Genomic DNA, 21,307 nt, shown 5'->3' on the forward strand with positions numbered 1-21,307 from the left:
AATGTGTTGTTTAATTTCCAAACATGAAGGGATTTCCAAATATCTTTGCGTTTCATTCATATGGATTTTCAGTTTAATTCCATTGTGTCTAGAAAACGTAATTTCATTTCAATTCTTTTAAGTTTGCTAAGGTTTATTTTATGGTCCAGATTATAGTGGGGCATATTTTGTGTGTCTTTGAAAAGAATGGGTATCGACTGGTGAGTCAATTAGGTAAAGTTAGTTAATAGTGCTATTTGGGTCTTCTCTGTTGTTACTATTTTCCTGACTGCTTTGTCTATGTGTTTTATCTTGCTACAGCTAGATGAATGTTGAAATTTCCAACTGTAATAATGGATTTCTCTTTCAGTTCTTATTTCTCCTTACATTTCTATCAGTTTTTATCTTAGATATTTTGAAGCTCTGTTATTAGGTATATATACATTTAGAATTGCTATGTCTTGTTAATAAAAATTTTTCTTTTATTATTATGTAATGTATCTCTTTATCCCTAATATTGCTTGATTTTTAATTCTATTCTGACATTATTTTTATTATTATTAGCACAATTTATGCTTCTAGTTTTATTTATCTCCATGATTTATCTCCATCCTCTTATTTTTAATTTTTATTTATTAACTTTTTTTAGAGAGACAGAGCAAGGGAGGCAGGGGGGATGGGGAGAGAGAGATAGAAACATTGACTTGTTCACTTATTTATGCATTCATTTGTTGATTCTTGTATGTGTCCTGACTGGGGATCAAACTCGTAACCTTGACTTAACAAGTCAACACTCTAACCAACTGAGCTACTAGGGCAGGGCTCTATCCTTTTACTCTTAATCTATTTATGTCTTTATATTTAAAGTGTTCTTTAATAGGCAGTATATAGTTGGGTCTAGCTTTTTTATTAAATCTGATCACCTCTGCCTTTTACTACTAGGAGCAGTTTAGACTATTTAAATTTAACATAATTATTGATATGTTGCATTTAAATCTAGATTGTTGCTAGTTGTTTTCCATTTGTCACATCTTTTCTTTGTTCATTTTTTCTCTTTTCCTGTATTCTATTGAATTAATTTAGTATTTTTTTATTATTCCATTTTAACTTTACTTAAATGCTTTAATTGAAAGTATTCTGATACACACTGAAACCTTCTAACATACTGATTCTTTTAATGTATTGTCAACTAGAGATTTTTTTAATTTATTTTTTTAGAGAAGAGAGGAAGGGAGAGAGAGAGAGAGAAAGAAGCATCGATGTGAGAGCAAACATCGATTGGCTGTCTCCTGTAGGCCTCCTAGTAGGGATTGAGCCCAAAACCTGGTCATGTGCCCTGACCAGGGTAAAGTGCATGATCTTTAAAATATAAAAGACCTCACCCTGGCCGGTGTGGCTCAGTTGGCTGGGTGTAGTCCCATGCACCGAAAGGTTGCCGGTTCGATTCCTGATCAGGGCACATGCTCGATCCCCAGTAGGGAGCATGCAGGACGCAGCAAATTGATGTTTCAGTCTCACATCGATGTTTCTCTCTCTCCCTCTCCCTTCCTCTCTCTCTAAAATTCAATTTAAAAAAATCTTTAAAAAATAAAAATAAAGAGCATGGACTTTGGAGTCAACCAAACCTGCATTTGAAATTAGGTTCTGCCACTAACTGTGACCTTTGTTCATTAATCTCTACAGGATTCAATTTCCCCCATTTGTAACATTGGGATGATCATTACTACTTTTGAGAGTGCAATGAGAAGCAAATGAAAAAATTATTACAGTATCTAGAATAGGTCCAGAACATAACTGTTTCTTTAATGTTATGTCTTTTCATTTTACTTGCTTGCTTTCTACATAGCTCTGTTTCTAAAAGAGATTTGTGCACTACCAAGGAAGCAAGTGGCTGGCCTATTTACCACCAGTCTGTACCTATCTTCCTTTCAGAGCCTGGCAGGCTGTTTAAATTAACTTAGAATAAAAACAAAACATTAACTTAGATAAACTCTTTTTTTCCTTCCTTCCTTCTTTTTTTTTTTTTTAATGTATAATCTTTCTCAGTGGAGATGGGCCAAAATATAAAATCTAGGGGGCAATAAAATCACCAGGGACTAACACATCAACCCTACTTAAAGTCTTTTTAATACAGTTATTATTTTAATGGGGTTAAATGACCCCCTTCCTCTAGCAACTTCTTACTTGTTCATTTATTTATCATACTTTCCCTGAAGGTACTGCAGAGGCAAACTTCAGTTTGTTCAGCTCTGATGATCCCACTCGCTGAATCAATGAGGTGTAGTTTTTTTTTGGCATCTGTGAAACCAGACACCAAAGAAGAGAAGGTGGGGAGAGTAGTTGTTGGCCAGAGGTCAGGGGCAGGGCCGCTGGGCCAGCTCGTCGGGGCTCATTTTAGAGACTGACACAAGCATGTGATGAGGGTGCGGTGTCTCGTGATGGGCACCAACGATTTCTGCTGGGGCCTCGGGTGGCACTGAGCGAGAACGGACAAAGGATGATCTGTTGGTTGCTTTGAAAAAAGCCTTGACCTAGTGCCATAGGAAAGCACTGAACACTCCTCATTCAGCTGCTTCTCCCCAGCTCGGCCCTGAAAGTCGAGACGTCCCATCAGGGGTGCCGAGGCCGTTTGCTATGCCCAGAGTTGGTGCCCAGGAACACACACGCAACTCTGTCCCCTCGGGATCCTGAGCCTGCTGGGCAGGGAGTGCTTGGTCAATGGTGCCAGCGCTGCCTTCCCTGTAAACCCGGGGGTGGGGGTGATTTATAACAGAATTCTGCTTCTTATTATTTAGAAAAACAGAACAGTCCTGCTGCCTAGAGAGAGATTAAAAGAGAGCCCTTAACCGCCGCTGGGCCGGAATCTGCAGGGACACTGTGTCCTCCCGGCCGCCCTTGTTCTCTCCGCTCACTGTTTCTCCTCCTTGTTCCTGTCGTGGAAACCGTCACGGCAGCATTCAGGGGGTGGGATCCCTTGAACTCTCCCACAGCACTTGTAGAGTATTGCACACTTCCAGCATTTTGGAACAGAGACATAAAGTGGGATGAGTGCCTCCTTCTCACATATGTCTGATTTGGGCGGATAAGACCAGAATCCCTAGACACAGGATGGGAGGAAAGAGTCCTTTCTATTCCATTGCTCACAGATAGGACATCTTGCTCTGGCGTTTACTGTTTTACTATTTAGATGATGTTTAAGAATTGTTAAAAATAGACAGCTACCCCCCCCCCCCCCACACACACACACACACATACATAGGATTCATACTGAGTTGTCAGTGGTGCTTTTGAAATCTCTCTGTAAGTCAGAGGTGCAGTTCAAACCCACGGCTTCTGACTTCTTCTTGCCTCCAATATTGCTTCATGTTCGTGTTCGCCTAGCGATGTCACAGCTCCATGCCAACACGCCTAGGCAAAATCATAATGGTAACAATAACATAAACCCCTCAAACATTATTGGAGCCTCTACTCTAAGCTAGCTGCTTTCGTATGCAATCTCTCATTTCATCCTTACCAGGGTCCTCTGAACTTGGCCTATGAAGCCCTTGGCCAGAAAAACTGAGTGCCAGTGAGCAGCCACCCAGAGTAATATAGGTCATAAGCGGCAGAACTGGAATTGGAACCCAGGCCTAGAACGTGACTCTAAATCCAGTGCCCGTTCAACCCTTCCTGCTACATAAGGAGGTGCGTTACTTCCCTAAGACAACTATGAAGTGTGGAATTTTTCCTCTTGGGGAAGATGGAGTCCCTATAGCTGACACGACTCTCTTGCCGACACGGAGGGCAGGAGAGGAGCTGGGAGAGACCACCTCGTTCCTTCCCACAACTGCCTACAATAGACATCGAGCTGGGGTAGGGCTCTGGCAGCGCCAGGAAGTCAGCCAACACTGTCAGCCCCTGGAATCAATGGCCCCATCCCTCACTGTGCCCTTCCCTTCCCTATACCACCATGCTCCTCACTCCGCCACACTGACGGCAGGCCCTGGACCCGGCAGAGTCACTCCCTACTCTCAGCTTTGCCTCAAGGAACGCTCTGCCTTCCCCACTTTCTTCCAGGGTGCTGTACGCGTCTAGGCTTCTGTGAGCTCTTGGTGATTCCCAGGCAAAAATCACCAATCAGGCTCTATGCTTCCATGTCAAATTGCACCTGAAATGTGTCATCTGTCACATGATAGTAAAATGAGCTATTTTTGTTTCTTCTTTTTCTTGTTATACCTTGAGGCCACTAAAGGCAGGGGACAAGAGTTATTTGTCTTTCTAAGGGCCTAGCAGGAGTACTCAATAACTGTCAGTTGAATTGAGTGGAATTTATTTGAATCCAATGAAATGAGCACACTGACACAAAATTCAGGAATGAATCTATTCCATGGTGAGTCATGAAAATTGTTTTGACAATATCTCCGTAATATCAAATGGCGAAGGAGCAAATATTATCATCAGCCACATCCAGGCTCACAATCCATGTGATTGCATGTACATACTGTGTGCAGGGCAGCCACAGCTGGGCGCACAAGATTTATAATTTTCCGACATATGAATGTGATAGGATGAGGCAATTTTGAAATTATGACTACCATGTTGTGTGAGATAGTTATAGCATACACATCATGTGTTATTGAAAGAGTTGACTCCAATTAGAACTACAAATTGAACCATAAATTTGAGAGTCTTTTAAATGTCTAGGAATAGACTCAAGATCCCACCCAGGAACCCATTCCAGAAGTTTTACCATCTTTAGTGATCAGCCAGTAACCACACACTTCTTGGGGCTTTGCACACGTCATCACATACTCTCCTCCCCATAACCTTATGAGGCAGACACCATGGACCTCTCACTTATATGGGGAAAGGGGAATCAGCTTGAGGGTAAGTAAGCCACACAAGGCCTCACAGGGCGTAAGTGGGGGAGCTGGGATTGACCCGAAGCAATCTGCTCCGGAGTCCACGCTCTATACTCCAGGCACTGCACACGAAGTGCCTGGGACACGAGCCTGCCGCAAGCAAACACATCATTAGACCTAGCTTAATCTGAACTATTACCCACTTACCTCTTGATTTCCAGTTGTGTCCTCTACGGAAGTGAAAAAAAAGATATTCAGCACTCTGTCATCACACCATGAATCTTTGAAGACAGTTGTTTCTGAGGTGTTTTTTTTTTTCTCTGCAGTTTAAATAATCCCAATTAGGGCCCTGACCAGGTAGCTCAGTTTGTTAGAGCATCGTCCCAATACACCAAGGCTGAGGGTTTGATCCCCAGTCAGAATCAATTAGTACATAAATAAGTGAAGCAAGAAATCTCTCTCTCGCTCTCTCTCTCTCTCTCTCTCTCCTCCTCCTCCTCCTCATCCTCCCTTTGTCTCTCTCTAAAGTCAATTAAAAAATAATAATTCCAATTAGTTAAAATTTTCCCCCCAGATATTCCTCTCATCTCATAAGCCACCCACATTTTTGGGGGCACAGTTTATTTTTTCAGATAGAGTTCCCAAATGATGACGGCCCATTCTGGACAGGCATGTTCTCCAGTGAAGGCCTGCCCAACACCATATGTGGGAAAAGTATTCAGGAGTTTTATTTATCTTTCCCTCATTAACGTTCCAGCATCGTGTTCTTGTGTTTTCCCAATCACTTCTCTATTGCTGACTAATTTTGTACTGTCACACAGTTGCTCTTATGAGTCATTTCTCATCTTGTATTTGTGGTGTAAATCATCTTTTAAAAATTTGTCAAGGCCAATCTAAAAGGGTCACATTGAGTTTAGTTCTCACAGAGGGGGCTGTTAGCAACTCAACCTAATCTAGTATCATCCATCAAACACAAGATGCTTATTTTCAACTCTAGCATGTGGGTCACTGAGGAGAGCATTAATATAAACCTCTTTACCTGTAAATACAGTTTTCTGGCTTCCAGATAGCCCGGGAGTGGTGAGCTCAGTTCACATTTTAATCCCCCCCAAGAACTGCAGTTGACTATCTGAGCTCTCTGGAGACTTATGAAGAAACAATCAAGATTCGTTTCCAAATCTAAAGAAATACTGATGTTTGGCCACTGCCCAGTTCCTGGAGAACAACCAAAATGGAATTGATTCTAAATATAGGAGGAACAGCAATGTTCTTTGGAAGCAAAAGCTTGGCCTGGATATTTGGAATCTACTGAGAGGACTGGCGTGCCTTTCAGTTATTGCTAAACAGAGAAAATTTGCAATCTGGTAGCAAGCCAGGGCAACTATAAACTGAAGTATTGGAAGTCCTTAAGCACAGGTTTGTATATCGTTTATTTTATATCTGGTGTCCTAGAAAGGAGAAGATGGGCCTTTTTAAAAAACAGGAGTTCTGTGGCTTTTTGTTTGCTTTTATATTTGGAGGGTGAACCAACGCATTGCTTGCGCCAATAAATTCCAGACCTGGCCAATGATCAGAACCACCTGGAGGGTTTGGAAAATCCATATGGTCAAACTCTCCCTAAACTCCTGCATCTTCATCTTGTAGGTGGTGTTGACACATGGGGGCAAGGCATCTCTATTTTTTAAAACCTCCCTAAATTGGTTACATCATTTATGGTTAAGTCCATGGAAGGGGACACCATGCAGCCACTTGTCAGGGGAAGTAAATCTACATGTGCTAACATGGGAGGATCTCACATTAGCCATACAGAATGTGTAGCAAGTTCCCCTTTGTGAAGAAGTTGTCATAAATACAGTGGAACCTTGGTTCTTGGACTTAATTCATTCCAGAAGGCTGTTTGAGAAGTGATTTGTTTGAAAACCAAAACACTTTCTCCCGTTAGAAATAATGTAAATTGAATTAATCCATTCCAGACCACAAAATGATTCCTTGTTTTAACCTTTCTTATATACAGTACATGTCTAATGCACTATTTAATCTATAAATAAGCACTTTAAAACATATATTTTTTAAAATTGATTTCATGAACATAGGGGTGCATATATCCTTTCTGATTGGTGTTTCTAGTTTCTTGGGAAATATTCCTAGAAGTGGGTCCTTGGGTCAAATGGGAGTTCCATTTTTGTTTTTGTTTGTTTTTTTAAAATATATTTTATTGATTTTTTACAGAGAGGAAGGGAGAGGGATAGAGAGTTAGAAACATCAATGAGAGAAACATTGATCAGCTGCCTCCTGCACACTCCCCACTGGGGATGTGCCCGCAACCAAGGTACATGCCCTTGATCGGAATCGAACCTGGGACCCTTCAGTCTGCAGGCCGACGCTCTATCCACTGAGCCAAACCGGTCAGGGCCCATTTTTGTTTTTTTGAGGAAACTCCATACTGTTCTCCACATTGGCTGCACCAGTCTGCATTCCCACCAGCAGTGCACGAGGGTTCCTTTTTCTCTGCATCCTTGCCAGCACCTGTCGTTTGTTGATAATAGTCATTCTGACAGATGTGAGATGGTACCTCATTGTCATTTTGATTGCACCTCTGAGATGATTAGTGACTTTGAACATGTTTTCATATGTCTCTTGGCCTTCCTTATGTCCTTTTTCAAAAAGTATCTTTTTAGGTCTGTTGACCATTTTTTGATTGGGTTGTTTATCTTCCTTTTGTTAAGTTGTATGAGTTCCCTGTAAATGTTGGAGATTAAACCCTTATCAGTGATAACATTGGCAAATATGTTCTCCCATGCAATGGGCTTTCTTGTTGTTTTATTGATGGTTTCTTTTGCTGTACAGAAGCTTTTTAAAAATATATATATTTTATTGATTTTTTACAGAGAGGAAGGCAGAAGGATAGAGAGTTAGAAACATCGATCAGCTGCCTCCTGCACACACCCCACTGGGGATGTGCCCACAACCAAGGTGCATGCCCTTGACTGGAATCGAACCCGGGACCCTTCAGTCCACAGGCCGACGCTCTATCCACTAAGCCAAACCAGTCAGGGCTGTGCAGAAGTATTTATTTTGGTGTAGTCCCATTTGTTTATTTTCTCTTTAGTTTCCAATGCCCTAGGAGCTGTATTGGTGAAGAAATTGCTTCGGCATATGTCAGGGATTTTGCTGCCTATGGATTCCTCTAATATTTTTATGGTTTCCCATCTTACATTCAAGTCCTTTATCCATTTTGAGTTTATTTTTGTGTATGGTGTAAGTTGGTGGTCTAGTTTCATTTTTTTGCACGTATCTGTCCAATTTTCCCAACACCATTTATTGAAGAGACTATCTTCTCTCCATTGTATGATCTTGCCTCCTTTGTCAAATATTAATTGAGCATAATGGTTTGGGTCAATTTCTGGGTTCTCTATTCTATTTCATTGGTCTATATGTCTGTTCTTGTGCCAGTACCAAGCAGTTTTGAGAACAGTGGCTTTGTAATACAGCTTGATATCTGGTATTGAGATCCCTCTTATTTTGTTCTTCTTTCTCAGGATTGCTGTGGCTATTTGGGTTTTTTTTTATTCCAGATGAATTTTTGGAGAGTTTGTTCTAGGTCTGTGAAATATGCCGTTGCTATTTTAATGGGAAGTGCATTGAATTATAGATTGCTTTGGGTAGTATGGACATTTTAATGATGTTGATTCTACCAATCATGAACACGGTATGTTCTTCCATCTGTTTATGTCTTCCTCTATCTCTTTTTTCAGTGTCCTGTAGTTTTCCGAGTACAGATCTTTTATGTCCTTAGTTAAGTTTATTCCTAGGTATTTTATTTTTTTGGTGCAATGGTAAATGGGATTGTTTTCTTTTTTTAATCTCCCTTTCTCTTACCTCCACTTATATATGTATACTGTATACATTTAGATGCATCATGAGAGGCACCCGACAATCAGAAAGAATGTCACCTTTAGTACCAGAGCACCTGTGCCTAATCCCTCAAGATGACAGATTATAGGGGAGAGGGTCTGAGGGGAGGGACTAGAAAGGATGGGCAGTGTCTAATTGCCAACTGACATGAAGTATTTCAACATTTTTACAACTGAGTGAGGCTTAGCCCCACATTCTCATGCATCAAACTATTCTGGAATGTTTCCTAAGAACCTGACACTAGTGGCCTATCAATAAACATTCAGTGATTTAAGCAGAAAGAGAGTTTACTGAGAGTATACGGGGTAGAGACGCCAGGAAGGCTTAGGAAATAGATAAGAATAAAGGGAGAAATGGACAACCAGCCATAACCAAAGGCTAGGCCACACTACTGACCCCATCCTGTGCAACCCCTGCTGCCACCACCTCTGGTCACTGGAGGTTGATGCTGGCACCACTGACATGAGCAGATTTGGAATGGCATCTAGTGCATTGTCTCATGCCTATTTAGACATTCATATGCCTCTCCCACTGGACTGTGAGCCACTTGGGCACAGGAACAGCATCTTATTAATGTAGTGGTTTTCGTAAGAGCCGCATAAAAGCAAGGAATTGAAAACATATATCAGAATTCAGGCTCCTCCGGACCCACAAACAAATGGTGTTCATCTGCATTTCCCCTAGGATCCCTTGATCACGTCGTGGATCATCAAGCATTAAAATTAATAGCACCTGATCTCCGAGCCCGCTTCCCCTCTGTAGAACTTTTGTGCCCAGTTCATCTGCTCCCCCCCCAGGGCCCCCCCCCCCTCCGCCCCAGGCCACAAGAGGCATTAGAGACTGGGAAGCTGTGAAGATGAAGGATAATAGCATGCTAACAATAATCACAATACAAAGAAAGTAGATTGTCTTTGTTTTTTTAGGGATTATATACTATCCACTCACAGAAAAAGATCTAATATAATCTATACCAATAATAGAAAAATACACAAATTATCTGTTACAGTGTCATGTCATGACCAGATCAGCATGCTGCATCCCCGCCCTCTGCTCAGGCAGCTGCAAGGCCTGGGGTAGGATAGAATATGATAGGAGGGGATAAGAAAGGAGAGGGAGAGGAAGGCAGGCCTGCATGCAGACAGGCCAAGAGGAGAAACAGAAATACAGAAAGGGAACAAGAAAAAGACACAGGAATGGAAAAGGGAAGGAAATGTGGGGCTGCACATGGGAGGGGGTGGTGACCGCAGGTGGTTGGCGGGGGAGCAGGTGTGCCCAGCGAGGAAAGAAAAATTTATAAATGATGAGTCAGTAGGAAAAAGTGTTACATAAAGGAGAGAGAAAAATTGTGTGAGAGAGAGAAGCCAATAAGGAAGTCAAATACAATTGTGTGTGAAGGGGATAAGATTAAAAAAAAAAAATAGGCACAACCAGGCTGGCAGGGGAGGGCAGTTAGGGGGATCAGGCAGGCAGGCAGAGTGGTTAGGGCAGGTAGGCAGGTGAGCAGTTGGGAGCCAGAGGTCCCAGATTGTGAGAGGGATGTCCAACTGCCAGTTCAGGGGATCAGGCCTAAACTGGCAGTTGGACATCCCCTGAAGGCTCCCGGATTGGAGAGGGTGCAGGTTGGGCTGAGAGACACCCCCCCCCCCACACACACACACACAAATTTTGTGCACCAGGTTGTGGGAAACCGCCTATTCTCTTCACTAGCAGAGAGGTGTGGACAAGGAACCCGGAAGGCTGGTGACCCTTGAAGCCCTAGCAAAGGTCAGAGCTGTGTACCCACTGTTAGTCCAGACAATGGTAGCTGAAGCAACTTCCCCACCAGATAGTCATGTAAATCCTTATTGATAAGATAGTCTGTGTGTTACTGGAACTTGCCTGCCTAAGGGCTATGGGTGTATCCCAAACCAATAAAATGTTGGTGAGGCCTGAGCACCAGTGGAAGTCCTTCCCCTTGAGTTGGACTTACCCGCCTGGCCTCCCAATATTTCCAAATTATCTCTTGTCTCTTCTCTTTCATTTGTGTGCGGCTCCTCTTCCAGATCCTGAACCCTGAACCACATGGGACATGGAGGAAAACATTTACAACACCTCTAGTTCACTATAAAAGGAAAGAAGTATCTATCTACATATATATATGGCTAATATGCAAATTATCCCCTCAGGAGTTCAACTGGAAGACAGGGAGTTTGATCGCTCACTATGACACATGCTGACCACTAGGGGGTGGCACGGAATGAAGGAAGGCCCTGCTGGCAGCCGGAAGGCTCCAATAGGCCCTGATCGCAGGCCAGGCCTAGGGACCCTACCCGTGCACAAATTTCATGCACTGGGCCTCTAGTGTGGCTATAAAAGTGCAACATGAGGGATTCTTGTGGGAATGAAATTATTGTGGCTGACTCATCCCTACTTGGATGACTATTGGCATTTCTAACTTAACAGTCTAAAACAACTCAGCTAGAGATGTTGACTGGATTAATATAAAATCCTGGTTGTGAAACTGTGCTATAATTTTGCAAGATGTTACCACTGGAAGAAAATTGGTAAAGGGTTTGCAGGATTTCTCTGTGTTCTTTCTTTCCACTGCATGCCAATCTGCCATTGTTTCAAAAAAATAATAATAATAATTTTAAAAAGTATAAAAAAACACAAAGCTGTAAAAATAGAAAATGAAGACCTGAGAGATCAAAGCTCCAAGTTCTCATGATAGGGCATTAAATGTATTTCTGTGCTTCCTTGCAGCAAACGAAAAAGAGGACCATGATAGGTCATATATTCGTGTTCTGTGATTAAAGTAATTACAGTAAATTTTAGGAGAGTCAGTATTTCCCATGGAAGTCAATTCTAAAAGAGAAAATACCTTCATCTTAAAATGTAACCCATAGGGCACAAAACTTCTACAGAGGAAAAGTGAGCTCAAAGATCAGGTGCTATTAATTTTAATGCTTGATGATCCACGACTTGGTTGAGGGATCCTAGGGGGAAAAAACAATACAACTTTCATGGCTATATTTATAAGTGGAGCAGATGACCACCCCCAAAAATGTGGTTTCCAGAAAACCAAAAAACACAACACAGCTGTGTCTTTCCCATGTGGTGTCTGAGGGCCCACCATTAGAAATGCACTTGTTTGGGCTATGCATTTTGCTATCTGGAGTTCTACTGAAAATTCAGAGACTGAGCCTGGTTCAAATGATTCACACAGAGGGGGCCTCTTGGTATCTAAGAGACGCAGAAGAACATCTAAGAGAACATGGAAAAACTATGACACTCAGGAGAGAAAGAGTGTCATACCCTCTGCTTTCCCTCCGGTAACTGCAGATGCCTTTCCCCATTAAGGGCAACCCCCAACCTGTGCTTCTGGTCCCAGCCCTCAAGCTCTCAGCTCCTACAAGTATCCCTGTTCACCCTACCCACTCACTCCTAGATCCCTGCATACAAACTCTATTCTAGTAACTCCTGTCTCTAAAAAGCCCAAAACCAAAACAACCCAACCTAGTAGACCCTTAACCCTAAATCACCCCCTAGCTACTGCCTTGGACTGATCTCCCAGCCTCCATTCTCCAGTCCCCCAGCCCCACTTTCCACATAGTAGCCAGAGTAATCCTTTCAAACATAAATTAGATCATGTCACACCTAAAACCCTCCATCTGAATCCAGTCACAATTAGATAAAATCTCAACATTTTGCCACCACCTACAAAGCACAAACCATCTGGCCTTCTTTTAAAAATGTTTATTTTATTTATTTATTTTTCTTTTATTTCAGAGAGAAAGAGAGAGGGAGCGAGAGATAGAAATATCAGTGATGAGAGAGAATCTTTGATTGGCTGCTTCTGCATGCCCCACACTGGGGATCAAGCCCACAGCCTGAGCAACTGGGAATCCAACCGTGACCTACTGGCTCATAGGTTGATACTTAACCACCAAGCCACGCCAGCCAGGCATCTGGCCCCTCTTAATTCCCTCTCATTCCCCACGCCACAAGGAGGGGCTCCAGCCATGTGTCTGGCTGCATTGCCATGGGGTATTCTCAGGACCCAGTGGAGCAGGTACACAATAAATATTAGTTTGTGAATCAATAAACCAATGATTTAGTAAGACAAACTTACAATTCTGGACTGGTAACCACAGCTCTGTACCTCAGGGTTCTGACTTGAAAAGCCAGCAACTATAACCACCACTCTTCCTGGTTTGCTGTGAGAACTAGTAGAAAAAAGTTTTCCTAGTTCTGAAAACCCACCCAATTGTTCTTTAATGGGTACATGTTGTAGTGTGAGTCTTGTGATGACATTTAGGGCTCCTCCTCGCTTTATTCTTTGTGGGCAATGACTTAGACTCGTGTCCTCAAGCAAACGCTCGTTTTGGGCCTTGGAGGGCTGCATCACTGTGTAATTATCAGCTCAGGATAAAGGGTTTGTGTGCAGGGAGATGGGCATGTGGGGGGAGAGAAGATAATTATTCCCAAATTAAGCAACAGTGTTTGGGGAGGAACCAGCATATTATTCATAGTCAGTGGGCCCAGAGAAGCCACACAAAAGCACACACTCCCCTGAAGCAGGAATTGTGCCGTAAATCCTCTGCAGGATCCATCTGAGGCCAGACTGCCCTGCTGCTGGCACAGCTGACGTTGAGTCCAGCTGTCTCAGCATGCAGTGGATTTACTGCATTTTGTAATTGTTTTCTTTCTCTTGTGGGCATGTCCTGTTTGTTTGACATTCTCACGCATGCTCTGGTCTGTGCTTGTTGCAAAGCAAAAGGGTTAGAGAAGAGGGTGTGATACTCACCAGTCAACCTGCAGCCATATCTGATAGTTTATGGAGTTGATAGCTGCTCATTTTTTCTCATCTTCCTTTCGATTGCCTGCCGTTTATTCCCCCTTTTGTAAATATTTACGTTTGTGCCTCTAAAGGGGTGGGGGTACAAAACAATAACATTATTACATCTAACAAATTTACCAATAATTCTTTATTATCAAACTAGAGGCCTGTTGCTGAAGAGATTCATGCAATAGGCCTTCCCTTCTCCTGGCTGCCAGCACAGGTTTTCCTCTGGCACCGGGGACCCAGGCCTTCGCTCTGGCCGAAGCCACCTTCAATCTTCCGTCTTCGCTGCTCCGGCCAGAGCCGCCTTCAGTCTTCCATCTTTGCTGCTCTGGCCGGAGCCACCATCAGTCTTCCTTCCGCCACTTGAAGCCTACATATGCAAATTAACCGCCATCTTTGTTGGCGGTTAATTTGCATATCATGCTGATTAGCCAATGAGAGGCATAGCGAAGGTATGGTCAATTACCATGTTTGTCTATTATTAGATAGGATATCCACTTAGTAGTAAATTTTCCTGATATTACCTATGTACATGCTATCCTATCTAATAAAAGAGAAACATGGTAATTAGCCGTACCTCCGCTACCCTTCCCATTGGCTAACATCAGGGCGATATGCAAATTAACTGCCAGCCAAGATGGCAGCCGGCAGCCAGGCAGCTTGAAGCGAACATGAGGCTTGCTTGCTTCAGTGACGGAGGAAGCCAACGTTCCCCACCTGCCGCTGCCGGCCTCTGAGCTTGCAGTTTGAAACATTGTTACAAATATAGAAGCTAAACAAAACCCCAGAAACCTGCTTTCAGCCAGCCGGGATCTCAGAGCTGGAGTTAAAACAGTGTTTCGATTATAGAACCCAAACAAACCAGATACCTGCTTTCAGCAGCTGAGGCCTCAGAGCTGGAGCCAAGCCTCAGAGCTAAAGCTGGCCCAGAATAAAAAAAAAGAAAAAAAGGAGCGGTTGGGAGCTTCAGTCACCCGCCAGCCTGAAAACAGCCCTCAGCCCCTCACCCAGACTGGCCAGGCACCCCAGTGGGGACCCCCACCCTGAAGGGGGTGTGACCAGCTGCAAACAGCCATCAGCCCCTCACCCAGGCTGGCCAGGCACCCAAGCGGGACCCCCACCCTGATCCAGGACACCCGTCAGGGCAAACCAGCCGGCCCCCACCCGTGCACCAGGCCTCTATCCTATATAGTAAAAGGGTAATATGCCTCCCAGCACCGGGATCAGCGTGACAGGGGGCAGCTCCCAAACCCCCGATCGCCCTGAGGCTCTGTGTGTGACAGGGGGCGGCGCCCCAACCTCCTGATCGGCCCTGCTCTGTGTGTGACAGGGGGCGGCGCCCCAACCCCCTGATCGGCCCTGCTCTGTGTGTGACAGGGTGCGGCGCCCCAACCCCCCCCCCCCCCCCCCGCCACGGGCCCTGCTCTGTGTGTGACGGAGTAGAGCCATAACCTCCCCATTGGCCCTGCCCTGAGTGTGACAGTGGCAGCGCCCAACCCCCTGATCGGCCCTGCTCTGTGTGTGACAGGGCAAACTACGGCCCGAGGGCCGGATCCAGCCCGTTTGAAATGAATAAAACTAAAAAAAAAAAAAAAAAAGACCATACCCTTTTATGTAATGATGTTTACTTTGAATTTATATTAGTTCACACAAACACTCCATCCATGCTTTTGTTCCGTCCCTCGGGTCCAGTTTAAGAACCCATTGTGGCCCTCGAGTCAAAAAGTTTGCCCACCCCTGGGTAGAGCCATAACCTCCCCATTGGCCCTGCCCTGAGTGTGACAGGGTGCGGCGCCCCAACCCCCTGATCCGCCCTGCTCTGTGTGTGACAGGGGGCGGTGCCCCAACTCCCCTATCAGCCCTACTCTGTGAGTGACAGGGAGGAGCTGCCCAACCCCCTGATGGGCCCTGCTCTGTGAGTGACAGGGGGCAGCGCCCCAACCCCCTGATTGGCCCTGCTCTGTGCGTGACAGGGGGTGGCGCCGCAACCTCCCTATCGACCCTGCCTTGAGTGTGACAGGGGGCGGTGCCCCAACCCCCCAATTGGCCCTACCCTGAGCATGACTGAGGGTGGCATCGCAACCTCCCGATCCACCCTGCTCTGTGCATGACAGGGGGCGGTGCCCCAACTCCCCAGTCAGCCCTGCTCTGAGCACGACCAGGGGCTGCACCTAGGGATTGGGCCTGCCCTCTGCCTCTGCCACCTGGGAGCGGGCCTAAGCCAGCAGGTCGTTATCTCCCGAGAGGTCCCAGACTGTGAGAGGGCACAGGCCGGGCTGAGGGATCCCCTCTCCCTCCCCCCCCCCCCCCCCCCGTGCACAAATTTTTGTGCACCAGGCCTCTAGTTATATATATATATAAAACTATATATATATATATTTAACTCTTGAACACAGGATTGAACTGCATGGGTACACTTATACCTGTATTTTTCTCAATAAATATATAGTCAGCCTTCGATATTCCTGGGTTTCGCATTAGTGGATCCAACAGACCTCAAATCAAAAACAGTATTTTCTATCCATAGTTGGGATTTTGGATGCAGAATTATACGGGGATTTTTGACTGCAAGGAGATCAGTGCTGTTCAAGGGTCAAATGTATATATCGGGATCCAAGTAAGGTCCATACATTGCATTTGACTGATACGTCTTTTAAGTTTCTTTCTTAACCTGAAGGTTTCCCTTCCCTATTCCCACCCCCTTATTTTTTGAAGAGTAGGATAATTTTTTTCTTCAGAGTTCTCCCCATCTTGAAATTTCTGATTGAATCCCTGTAGTATTATGTAACATGTTCCTTCTTCCCTGAATTTCCTACAAATCCAATGTTAGATTTAGAATCTCAATCTGATTTGGGTGTCATTGTTTTTTCCAGGAACACATCATTGATGTATATTTCCATTGGAGGCACATTATGACTAGATGTCTCTCGCTGCCACCAATGAGCAATACCTAGACCCATTATTCCATTAAGGTTTTGCTAGATGGTAATATCCTAACTCTATTATTCCTTCTCCATTTATTTATTTTTTAGTATAAAGATAATAAAAATATAATTTCCCTGAGGAAACCATGTCTGAATTTGTACACACATACTTGTGACTCAGAATGTATAATGATTAAATGGAAAAAATGACAAATTGATTTGAAAATACATAATTACTATGGGATAATTAAATACATCCTCAGGAAATGACAAAACACCATAACATTTCTTGGCATAAGAGTGGTTGGGACCTTCTACATTTATTACCTGGCATATTTCTACATAGAGAGATTTTCCTTCATCAACTATTTGGGTTCCCCCGAGATACACTTTGAAGGAGAAATCACTGCCTGCCAGGAAAAAGAGGCAAACTCAGATGCACCAGCTGTGCTGCGCAGTAGGTGTTCATCAGAGCGTTGGTGCAGGAGGATGGAGTGACCACTGGAAATGAGATGTGAGCTCCTCCTCTCTGGGGAGCTCATTACTTCTGCCTCGATAATTCTGAGCTGGTTGATTGCTGAGCCCTTAGACTCTACTTCACGGAACAGTCTTACCTGCTTGCTCCCTCATTCTGTTACTGAGCTTTTTTTAAAAAAATATATTTTATTGATTTTTCACAGAGAAGAGGGAGAGGGTCTCTATAGAGAGTTAGAAACATCGATGAGAGAGATCGATCAGCTGCCTCCTGCACACCCCCCACTGGGGATGTGCCCGCAACCAAGGTACATGCCCTTGACCGGAATCGAACCTGGGACCCTTCAGTCCGCAGGCGGACGCTCTATCCACTGAGCCAAACCGGTTCGGCCTGTTACTGAGCTTTGTCCTGACTCCGTAGTTCAGCTCTAAGGGCAGGAACTCCACCTTATACTTCTTGAGTCCGGCATAGACCTAGCAAGGCACTGAGCACGGAGCAGACTATCAATAAATGACTGATGGCTACTTACAAATTCAAGATGATGCATATATATTATTTATTTATCACTCTCATCCTCCTCCTCCAAAGCACTTCTGAAATGTCTAGCAGGTCGCAGAGCTGGGTGGAATGACAGTTTCACCCAATTAGTCTTAAATAATGGATAACACCCTTACAGATCGGCATCAAAGAGCCAGATATTTGAACCAGCCCTAAATGAATACACAAATAAGTTCAAAAGGTCATGTGTCACTGCCAAATTGCCTTCCACAAGACTCAAACCAGACCCACACTCTCCCATCAGTGTATGAGAATGCCTACTTCTCACCCACTTGCCCACATTAGACATCATTGTTTCTTGGAATCTTTGCAACTCCATAGGTAAAAATGGAATTGTATGTTCTCATTTATACTTCCAACTAGTAATGACAATGAAAACCTCTTCACATGAGCCATCTGTGTTTCTCCTGTTGTGGCTAATTACCTATTTGCATCTTTTGTTCATAGGCATGAGGTACCTGTGTACTGCTGGGTGGGAGTGGGTACTAGATGTCACCACTATGCAGGAAATCAGGGACACTTAAAACATATGTATATTGTAAAAAAAAAAATGTAGGCAAATAAATGTTTTTAAAAATCATTCATAATCCTACTTCTCAGAAAGAATCATTGTTAATAATTTAGTTATTTCCTTCCAGACTTATTACCCATATATGTGTTTTTTACACACATGGGATTTTATTATATTCAACTTTTCTGTAACCTGTTTTTCTCATAGAAACCTTTGCAATTTCTTCAAAGAATGACAAAGCAATAAAAGAAGATAATTATATAGAGTATATTACTTGGAAAATAAACAAAGGGTATGAATAAGTTATGTCATTCACAAAAGAAGAACACAAATGGCCAATATAAAGAAGTATTCATCCTTACTGTTAATTGGAAGTATACAGTAGAACAAGCATTCGATTCCATTTTTCACTACCATAGAATTGGCAAAGATTCAAAGAAATGATAACACCCAGATGGGAAGCAAGCATTCTCACACACAGATGGAGGTGGTGTGCCTTGGGCCAGCCTTCTGGGAGGAAACTGGGCAATAGTAAGCTCTTGAGAATGAGTGTGCTCTGTGACCCAGGCATATTACTTGCAGGGCTTTATCCTAAGAAAATAACCAGTAGTATGAGTGACAATATGTGTGTGACAAGAAAGTAGAGATTGGGCAAGGACACTGTGATATATTCATACCCTAAATACCACAGAGTAGTTAAAATCATGTTTCAGATGAAGGAGAATGTTCACAACATATTAATTACTATGTGAAGGAGAGAGGTTGCAAACAAGGATACGCGCATGACCCCATTTTTGTTTGGATGAATATGCACACGAATGACTGAAAGAAGGCTCACAAACATCAACAATTATAAGTTAGCCTGGTGGTGAGATTGAGCTTTTTCTTCTTCTTCTTTGTACTTTCCTAAGGTTTTTTTTTTTTACACTGAACAAGGATTACTATAGTCAACTTTTCTGTAACCTGTTTTTCTCATAGACACCTTTGCAATTTCTTCAAAGAATGACAAAGCAATAAAAGAAAAAGAAATATAGAGTATATTAACAGGAAAATAAGCAAAGGATGTGAATAAGAAACATAAATTGAGAAACTTCGAAACTGTCTTCTAAGGTGGCTGCATCGTTTTGATTCTCACCAGTAATGAGTTCCTGTTGCTCAGCATCCTCACCAGCATTTCGTATTGTCAGTTGTTGTTGTTGTTTAAAATAAGTATGTAATATTATCTCATGCTTTTAAAACTTGCACTCCCTGATTACAAAGAATGTTGAGCATCTCTTCATATGCATATTTGTCATGTGTGTATCTTCTTTGGTAAGGTGTCTGTTCATATCTTTTGCCCATTTTCCATTGGATTGTTTATTTTCTTATTGTTGCATGTTAAGAGTACTTTCTATATTTTGCATACAAGTTTTCTATCAGCTATGTTTTGCAAATATTTTCTCCAGCCTGTAGCTTGTCTTTTCATTCTCTTAATTGCTGAATATTCTAAATAAAAAGAGAACCCCCCTGGTAAGCTTTAATGATGCACCTACTTAAAAACCATCAAAGGGTTCCCATTTAAGGCTGTTGATTTGGGAGTTACAAATAGGGACTCCCTCTGAAGAGAACTAGAATCAGGCCGAGATATGTGTTTGGATTTCACCCCATCCATGCCCTTCGCTGATGCCTTTGTGCAAGGCACGAACCGAACAATCAAATTGCAGCAAGTCTCATGGATCAATAAATCCTTACTGCATTTATAGAACCTTCCAGGACAGGGCTCTTGCCTATTCTCCAGCCACATCTCCTCCTTCCATCCTTCCTCTCTGCATCACAAAAGCCTTATCTGCAACCTGAAGGAGCTTTGCTTCCAGCCTCAAGATTGCCATGTTTCCTCTGCCAGTGTGGCAGGCTGGCTTTTAGGATGGACCCCAATGATCCTCACTTCCTGCTATTCTCAGCCTTGTGTGGTCCCCTCCCCTGGAGGTATGCTTGTGACTTGCTTCTAATGAATAGAACAGAGCAGAAGTGATGGCATCAGTTCTAACATTAGGTTGTGACTGTAACTTCTGTCTTGCTTGCACTCTCTCTCTCCCTCTCGTATTCCTTCACTCTAATGAAACCAACTGACATGTTATAAGCTCCTTATGGAGAGGCTCCTATGGCAAGGAACTGAGGGAGGCCTTGGGCCAATAGCTTATGAGGAGCCGAGGCCTCAGGCCAACAGCCTGCAAGGAACTTAATCCTGCCAACAGCCACTTCAGTCATGTTGGAAGCAGATCAACCCCAATTGAGCCTTTAGATGACTTCAGACTGAGTTGACACTTTGAAAGCTTTTGAGAGATGATGAGTCAGAGGATTCAGCTAAGATGTACCCAGATACCTGATCCCTAGAAACTGTGAGATAACAAATAAATGTTACTGTTTTAAACCACTGTGTTTTGGGGTTATTTGTTATGCAGCAATAGATAGCTAATGCAGTCAGGAATATTCCCCTACTCACTTTCCACCTCTTTAATTGCTGTGTGTCTTCAAGTCTCAGATTTCAATGTCACTTCCTCAGGGATGACTTTCCCTTTTTCTGACAATCCCCCACATACGAGCAAGTCTTTGGTTATATACTCTCACAGCATTCTCTTCTCTTTTGCCACACTCATCACCACTACAATTAATTCATTATCTGAATATTTGTTTCTTGTTTGTCTTCCCCCAAGACTTGTCAGTTCCAAGTCAGAGCTGACTATATTTTTTCCACACTGAGTTCCCAGCACCAAACATGGTGTATAGCACAGAGTGGGGATATAGTAATTGTAGAGTGAAATAATGAATAAACAAATGAAGGCATTAATAAATGAGGTACACCAAAGTTTTTCAGTTTAGAAAGGAGTCAGAGAAAGCCCAGTGCCCTAGTAAAGACAGCATAAAAGTCTCACAATTTCCAGGCTCTATTTGTTAAAATAGCAAAGACAAGAAACAAAAATGAAACAAACCATGTCAACATGTTGTAGATAAAAATGTGTTATGACAGAGTGCCTTATAACCAAATTCTCTACATAAATAAAAACTCCAGCAAGGGTTAACTTATAATCCAGGATTTTGATTAAAACTTTGCAGTTTTAACAGGAGTAACAGAAACTAACCTGGATAATAAAGGATGAGAGAGTGAAGACTGAGTAGGTTTAACAGAAGCTGCCCCACATGACCAATAGGCTGGAGCTGGTGCTCCTCTGCTCCAGGTATTAAATCTGGGAAAGGTATCCAGTTTTTTCTATGAAATGAATGAATTTTTAGCTAAATGCT

Source organism: Myotis yumanensis, unplaced genomic scaffold (assembly GCF_028538775.1).
Source record: "Myotis yumanensis isolate MYYU_CA2020_CCGP unplaced genomic scaffold, mMyoYum1.0.hap1 SCAF_1, whole genome shotgun sequence".
Lineage (NCBI taxonomy): Eukaryota > Metazoa > Chordata > Mammalia > Chiroptera > Vespertilionidae > Myotis > Myotis yumanensis.